The following is a 9,024-nucleotide window of genomic DNA, read 5'->3' on the forward strand; positions in this document are numbered from 1 at the left end:
TTTTGCTTTGTTGCTTTATTGCTATGAAAGTTATCACTGATGACTCCTATCCCTGCCCCTACATTTAGTTACCCACTTACAAAAACTTTTGAAATTTATCTTGGTAGTAAACATACTTATATTACCAACTCTATAATGAACTTTCTCCTCTTTTCTGCATTTTCTTCATTTGCTATCTCTGCCCAAATTTCTGTCCAAAAGCCATAAAAAGAAATGAAATCTTGCCATTTTCAATGACATGGATGGAGCTAGAGAGTACGATGCTAAGCAAAGTAGGTAAAAAAAAAAAAAATCAATCATGTGCAATATAAGAAACAAATGAGCAAAGTGGAAAAAGAGGAGAGAGGCACAGGGTTACCAGAGGGGAGATGGACAGGGGAGTGAGTTAAATGGGTTATGGGGATTAAGGAGTGAACTTGTGATAAGTGCTGGGGCATGGTAGGGAAGTGTTGAATCACTATATTGTACACCTGAAACTCATATTACATTATATGTTAACTTACTGGAATTTAAGTTAAAAATTTTTAAAAGAATATTTAAAAATTTCAGGAAAAGAGTGGAAGGACAACTGCATATTTTGCTACTTAGCCTAAAATTTTCCCATTTCTCCATTTTCCTTATGCTGTTCCCATCTATTGCTTGTGCTGTTTGATATTATAGGATGATCCAATTCAAAAAAAGAATGATCAAAATATGGTTTGTTAACACAAATTCTCAGTTCTTTATAAATTTATTTAAGTTTAAATGTAATTGAATTAACCAATATGATGTTGAATATAGTGTTCTTCAATGTTAAAATGGAATATAATGTTAGAATGGAATATATGATCATTTCAGATAATAAATATCCTGCCATTCATATTAATATGATTTTTATTTCCTTTTAATTTTCATTTACTTTGATTCTAAAAACAAAACTTTGAATCAATTATGCCATTCATAAAGAATAACTACAGAAAGTCATATAGTCAAGTATTGCTGCCCTTTTCTTGAAAATATGCTGTAAAATAGGTCTACAGATATATTGATTTTGTACATGCTGATATATTTTCAGAGATATAGAAACACTCATGTTTGGGGGAGAGAATAATTTAATATTTCTAGAAAATATGAAAGTCATAAAACCAAGCTTTCAAAACTGACAGTACAGAGGCTAATTTTGTTATACATATTTATCAATTTTATGCATGAAAATAAAATATTTCATCACACAAATAGAAAGTGACATTGTATGCATAAATTCATGTACTATGGTTCAACTATAAATTGTGATTCAATGTGAATGTTTCAGAAAAGCTAATTTCTAATTACATAATTCTAATTACATAATTTCTAATTACATTTTATTACTACCAACTCCTGCATTAGTGATACTATTACATTGAACTCTTGAGATGATTATAAAAGTATTTTTATAACAAAATTAATTTTTAAAAAAGCAGAAAAATATGCAGAATCATGTAAATTTTCCATAAGTCCACCACAACTTGAAGGTTCTGTGCAGCTTTACAGCACAAGTAGGTGGGCACACATAAACCTGAGAATACCAAGTTTCTTAATGTAAATTGTATTAAGGAATTATCATAACTTTTTTCTCATACAATTAAGATTTCTCTAATGACATAATTTCTATAACTCCCCATATAATAACCTGTGAAGTTCTATGGTGTGTTTAGTTCATCAGTATGTCCCCATGATTAAAAGGGCTTATCACAAAGGTGTTGCTTACTAGGTAATATTTAATCATAAAATAACACTAAAGAAATTTCAGTTATTTGACATATAGTGCTCTTAAATTTTTAAGTAATATAAACTTTTTTGTGTACAGAGTGTATGCAATTCCGATAAGTAAACTAAAAGTACTTTGAAAAAAAGAATGGGGTTATATCCCTGTATTCATTCATTCTCTATTTCATGGGTCCTGAAACTACCTTTCCAGTGTCAATGAATTTTTTTGTCATCAAATATAAAACTCTTTTTATGTGTTTTTTTCCTACCAAAACATTTTGTCACATGCACATTATATACTTATATTTTCTTTGCCAGGTATATTGTTAGAAACTTAAGTTATTGCATAGAAGCCCATTTTTCCTGATATTGATTTTTAGAGCTGTATATTTTCCTCTCAGTACAGTTATAGCTCCATTTGATACATTTTGTTGTGCTGTGCAGTTTTGTTTTCATTCTGTTCTAAATATTTTCAAGTTTCCATTATGATTTCTTTTTCCAACAAGTTATTTAAAATTTTGGCTTTTAATTTCCAAATATTTGAAGATTTTCTAAATTTCCTTCTGTTATTGATACCAAATTTAATTTTATTGTTTTTAGAAAACACTTTCATTATAACAATAATTTTAAAATCATCAAAATTTATTTTATTTCCCAGCATACACCTATCATAGAAGTATTACATTTGGGCTTGGAAAAAATGTGTATTCTGATGTCATTTGGTGGAATGTTTTATATGTGTCAGGTTGAGTTACTTGATAGTGTTTTTCAGATTATTTTTAAGATTTTCTATATCTTTGCTAACTCTCTATATTTTCAGAATTATTTGGCTTTTCATATTGAACTTCTTTTGAAATTTTTTATTGATATAAAATAAGTTATCAGTGTAATATTTTGAGTAAACTTGAATTTTTTTATATTTTTAAGAAATATAAAATTCACAAAATTTTTGTTTTGGGATTTTTGTATTTAATATTTTCTGCCCATATTCTTACAGGATTTTTGTTCTTTTCTATAGTTAATGTTCCCCATTATACTGCAGATATTAGCACTTTATCACAGATAGATGTTGCAAATACTTTCTTAGTCTCTCATTTATTTATTTGTGATGATGCCCTCTGCCTCAAGGCTATGATTATTCTGTCATTTTATGTAGTCATATTTTATTATTATTATTATTTTGTACCTAGAATTTGATCTAATATGATAATTGATCTAATATAATAATAAATATATAATAATATTTATATATATCCATGATACTGACAAATTAGTTATTAATGTTTTTTCTAGTACTTGGATATTGTATTTTTTTGAGTAAATTTGAGACGTTTGAAGTTTCATTCTTGATGGTGATGAGGAATTGATCAAATTTTACTTTTCTTTTTAAGTGACTATCCAACTGTCAAAAATCTTTTGTTTAAAATGCCATTTTAAAATAAATAAATAACTAAATGATATTAAGTGCCATCTTTGTCACAAGAATTTGAGATAACTTCTTATCATTTGCTACTTTCTTTATATTAAGATAGATCTAATTTAAAAAATAGATCCAATTCTATAGTTTTTACCATATTTCCTTAGTTTATCATCCTCTGCAGCCCAATATGTGTTCTAGAAGCTTTATAGATTTAAAATTTGCTGATGCTGACTGTACCCACTACTAACTCATAGCTCTTTAGCATTTTTCTTTTTTGTGTTTTTTTAATCAACTTATTTATTTTAGAAGGGAGGAGCAGAGGGAGAGAGAGAGAATCTCCAGCAGACTTCCTTCTGAGTGCAGAATGCTATCTCACAGCCCTGAGATTATGACTTGAGCCAAAATCAAGAGTCAGCTGCTCAACTGACTGAGCCACCCAGGGGTCCCTGTGTTTATTTTTAATATGAAATTTAGCAATCCTTTACTTCCTGACCTCCAAGTAGAATAACCTGTCTCTGCGTAACTGATTTTCCTCCCGATGGAATGCTATGGCTTCTAGATCTGGTCCCACTCACTTTCAAGTCCTTTCCTATGGGCAGCCCTGGTGGCACAGCGGTTTAGCGCTGCCTGCAGCCCAGGGTGTGATCTTGGAGACCCAGATCAAGTCCCACGTTGGGCTCCCTGCATGGAGCCTGCTTCTCCCTCTGCCTGTCTCTTTCTCTCTCTCTCTCTGTTGCTCATGAATAAATAAATAAAATCTTTAAAAAAAAAAAATAGTCCTTTCCTAGAATTTGATGGGATTACCATGATGGCATTTTGGCATTAACACTGGAGTTTTTTTTTGTTTTGTTTTTGTTTGTTTTTTGTTTTTGTTTTTGTTTTTTGTTTTTTTTTTTCTGGGTTGTTCCAGGTACATTTAAGCTCTCCTGACTCTTTTGGAGAGTCTCCTGAGCCTCCTTTTTTTTTTTTTTTTTCTACTCTGAGTAAACAGAGTCGCAGTACTAAACTGAAACTCAGAGATGTTTTGGAATATATTTTTTCTCTATTCATGGGTAATTTTAATGTTGCAGTATTTTCTGTCTTCTAGGAATGTTAAAAAATTCATGGGCCATCTGTGATTTTTTTCTTATCTTCATAAATATGTGTGTGTGTGTGTATTTCACAATTAAGCAGCTACCATTATTTTCTCAGCTACAAGTCTGAAAAAGTAACTAGACTTTTATAATAGAGAACAATTTTAGGTAGAATATTTAGTTACTGCAGGTTTAATTTTACATAAAATATGATGTAGATTGGGAATAGCAATAGAGAGAGATAGTAGTGAGTCTGAAAGCTATTTTGGATGTAAAATTGATGGATTTATGATGGATTAGGTAGGAAAAATTAGAAATAAAGTGGTAACAAGAGTTATTCATGGATAACTTACAAAATATAACAGACAATAAATCATTTTAAGAGATGATCAAAACAAAAGACTAGATTATAGGAAGATATTTGTTAGTTTTTGATATATTGAATAATATGTTAATAATTCTAAAAATTATTTAAAGGTATTAATTTAGAATTAACCTCTATCTGTAAAAGTGCATAATTTATCTGCTCTGAGTTGGCTCTTATATCTGTGAGTGCAAACAAACTTTCTAAGGGTAGTCAAGTAAAATAACAATAATAATGTCCATTGATTTTAGTGATGTGGAAATATTTTGTGTCCAATTCAGAGATATTTCAGAATTTTGATGGAACCAGGAACAAGACCAAGGAGTCTGAGAAGTGATATATTTAGATAAGTTTGAATTTTATTTTATTTTATTTTTTAAATATTTTTTTTATTTATTCATGAGAGACACACACACACCAGAGAGAGAGAGAGAGAGAGAGACAGCCAAAAGGAGAAGCAGGCTCCATGCAGGGAGCCTAATGTGGGACTCGATACTGGGTCTTCAGGATCAGACCCTGGGCTGAGGGTGGTGCTAAACCGCTGAGCCACCCGGGCTGCCCAATAAGTTTGAATTTTAAAGACATATAGAAAGAATATAAAATATACCAGAAACCACAGCCAATATGCTGGTGTGGAAATGTTAAGAAATGCTTTATTGTTTTTATTTTATGGTCATCTTACTACATTATCATTAGAGCTTTCATTATTAATGTGTTTTTTTTCTCTTATGTTTTCTTTTATGTTCTTTATTTTAAATTGATATTTTAGAACAGTAAATTATCTTTAATAGCAGTGCCTCCTGGTCTGATAATATAGTACCTCCTTTCTGAATGGAGAGATTTAAGATTAATCAAAATGAACATTAAGGCATACAAACAGCTACTTTAAGTCTGCTCTTATTTAATAAGGATCTATTAAACTCATATTCAAATACATGGAATGTTGGCACAAAACTGAAGCTGCTGTAGAAAGATCACAGATGTTCTGTGGGTTATTGAAACTTCAATTTCTCTAAAAACATTACCCTTACATGGTCTTAATATTACAAATTTAAGCCTTGAGAAAATCTCTAAATAATAAGTAACAAAATAAAATGTTTATTTGTAAATTATGTACAGAATACATTTTTCACGACATGGAAATGGGAAGAAGAGCCATCGCCTTCCAACCAATGCTGTTTTGCTGTCTCTGTTGGAGGTGACTATCTTTCTCTGAGTCAGATGTACAAATGAGTTTGGATTTCCTAAGTTGGAAAAATAGAATTTGTAGCTAAACTAAAAGTGTTGCTGCATTACTAGTTGGCTGGTTTCCATAAAGTGCTTTTGAACCTTGTGAACTCAGAATCTTAGAAATTTCTTGGTATACTTTTATAATCAATCAAAGCTGAACTATCAAGAACAAGGAGTTTAAGCATTTCATTTTAAAGAAACTGTGAAATGACTACATAACTATGCATAATCTAAAATGTTGGTGTTTCTCTCTTATCCTTTTCAGTTATTTTGATTAATCTAACAGTAAAAAGCCATACAATTATCAAAAATGCCATTAATCTAAATATCATTGTGGAAAATGCATCTTTGATAACTATCAAAATGAATAAGACCTACTTATTGTAAAATTATCAAATAGATACAACTTATAAATGGCTTTAGACTGTACCAATAATAGTATTCTATGAAATGAAGGACTAAATATAACTGCTTAGATGTCAAATACAGTCTACGGCCATACCACCCTGGCACCCTATCTCGTCTTAGATGTCAGATACATTTCAGCAAATGGATTTAAAGAATGCTACAAATGTCACGTGTACATTAGGATGATCAGCCAACATAGAAAATCCAACCTCTTGCACTCATTTAGTCCCAAATTAGTCAGATTATGATTTTTCATGTGAAGATTTAGTTGTTTCTCCATCATTGTCTTCTTCTTCCTCCTCTTCACAATTCCCATCTGTTTGCTGTTCCAGTTCCTCTTTTGTGATCATTTCAAAATCATTCCCATTTCCACTACTGTATTGGGATCGGTCATCTTCCCTCCTGTCACTGTCTGTGCCTGAATGCCGTTCTCCACCTGAGCCTTCTGTTCCATGATTCCCTGGTCCTACTTTTCCCTCCGCATCTTCCTTTTTCTCACTGTCTGACTTTTCCTCACTGTCGGACTTCTGCTGCTTTTTGGTTTCAGATTTCTCATCTCTCTTTAAGTCTGCTTTTGGTCCTTTATATTCATGTGTGTACAGAGGCCTGAAGGAGTCAATGAAGCCCACGTGGACAGTCAGATTTGGCAAGAACCAAAAGTGGTGCCTTTCTCCAGTTATGAGCCAAACGATAAGAAACAGAATGCAACGAGCAACAACAAGGAGAAGAATGCTGGCTACAAAACAGCCTGCACCCACACTGAGGTAATAAACACCTACTCTCATTTCTGCTGGCCAAAGAGGGAAGAGGGTGGCTGCTATCACTGCAATCACAAGAATTAATCCCATGACAAATGTTTTAAAGTGAACTGGGTCATAGATCCACACAAATATCTCATTTCCATCCAGAAGAACTTGATCATCATGTGGCTCAAGTTTGAATTTTTTCTTAGTTTCCTTCTTTTTGGGAGTTCCTGGAGTTTCCTCCTTTTTAGGCTCTTTCTTTTCACCATCTTTTTTTTTTTTCTCTTTCTCCTTTTTCGTCTTTTCGTCCTTTAAATTTTCTTTCCTGCTCTTTTTATCTTCTTCTTTTCCACTTTTGGCCTTTCCTTTCTGTTTTTTCTTTTGTTGTGTCTTTATCATACTTCATTTTCATTACTTTTAGTGCCTGGTGAAAAAACTGCTTCTTTAAAAGCCTGTTGCAGTAGTCAACCACAGACTCCCTTGTTGTAAATAAAGCTTCCTCTCCTTTCTTGGCCTTTGCCCACTTTGAATCCAAAAGGCAATCCACTGCTTTTGAAGCAATGAAAATAAATAATCAAATCAGTGCCCCATCAAATTGGTAGACTTTGTTGGACAGTTAAATTGAAGATACTTGGCTACAGCCTTCTCTTCTTTAGATGATTCACCAACTTCCTGGATCCGCTTCTTGTGTCTCCTGCATTCTGCCATGTTGGTGTGCCACCCCTCATTATTAATGTTTTAGAATTATTTTTGTAACTCCAGTAATTATTTTGGAATAGATTTTCCATCAGATTTCTTTATTTGAGCTTTACATGCCCTTAAATTCACTTCTGGATCCAAAGGTCCTTGGTGTCATCAATTCTTGAGCCTTTGGGAATTTTTTGCTTTGTAATTTAACCGAGTTTTACTTTAGTCAATGGCTGGATTAGGATTAAATTTTCCAGGTCCGCTAAATTTTTTAGCATCCATCTAATTGTTTTTTAGGATCCAGAATTTTCTTGCTACTCTTTTACCTATTGTCCTTGAATTTGTGTATTTATACTATTTATATGTCATTTTATTAGTATTTGAGTAAAATTTCAAGAATCCACAAAAGTAAATGTCTTCATTTAATCATCTTTTCTGCAATTTTTTCTAAAATTATTCCTCAAATATAATAGGACAGTTAAGAACAGATTTTTTGTAAATGTACATTTCTATAAAATATTATAGATTAAAATTAATTAGTGATTTAACATATAAGTTTCTTTTTCAAAATTGACTTTTTAAAAACTATTTACAATACAATATTTTATTAAAGAACATAACTAATAATTAGAATGGGAGAATATAATTCACATGCTCTCTGATGATTGTTTTAGTTAATTCTCAGCACACATACAAAAGAATAAGACCAACAAAAAAATCAAAAACAAATAGATAGTTGGAAATACAATTAAAAGAAAAAGAAACAGCAATGAGATGGGAAGTCCTAAAAGAATAAAAATAATATATAAATTAATCTTGTTACTTTCAACAAAATAAACCAAATAAACCAAATACTAGCTAACTTAATCAGACATAAAGTTGAGAAATAATGAGTAAATATAAGATGGGAAATGAAAAGCAGATAATTATTAAAACTTAAAAAAGGATATTGATACCAAAAATATATTAATATTAAAAAATCAAAGATTAAATTTAAAATTGATTAATTAGGCAAGACAGTAATTACATACTTCTATTCACTGTATAGATAATGATAACATATAACTGTTGTGTATAAATAGTTAAGAAGTATAAAGAAACAAATTTAGGAAAAAAAAAGACATTATATGATACCTGAGGTAGTTTATATTAGATGTATTGTTATTTCCCTGATTTTGTGATGTTGACAGTATTGTGTACTTTTAAAATATATAATTTATTATTATTAATTATCTTTCTAAGTTAATATTTTATACCAAATTTCATATTATTTTCCTGTAAATGATGCATAAAATGTATAAACTCTTAGCCTCTGTATACTTAATGGAATTTCTGAATAAAGTCTCATAGTTATTAAGTAAGTAGGTACAA

General features: G+C 30.8%; 1 pseudogene; it reads right to left on the minus strand.

The window, feature by feature from the left end:
- Nucleotides 1-6,344: 6,344 nt before the first annotated feature.
- LOC112656022 (translocation protein SEC62-like) lies at nucleotides 6,345-7,674 on the minus strand (annotated as a pseudogene).
- Between the last annotated feature and the right edge of the window lie 1,350 nt (nucleotides 7,675-9,024).

Source organism: Canis lupus, chromosome 22, assembly GCF_003254725.2.
Source record: "Canis lupus dingo isolate Sandy chromosome 22, ASM325472v2, whole genome shotgun sequence".
Lineage (NCBI taxonomy): Eukaryota > Metazoa > Chordata > Mammalia > Carnivora > Canidae > Canis > Canis lupus.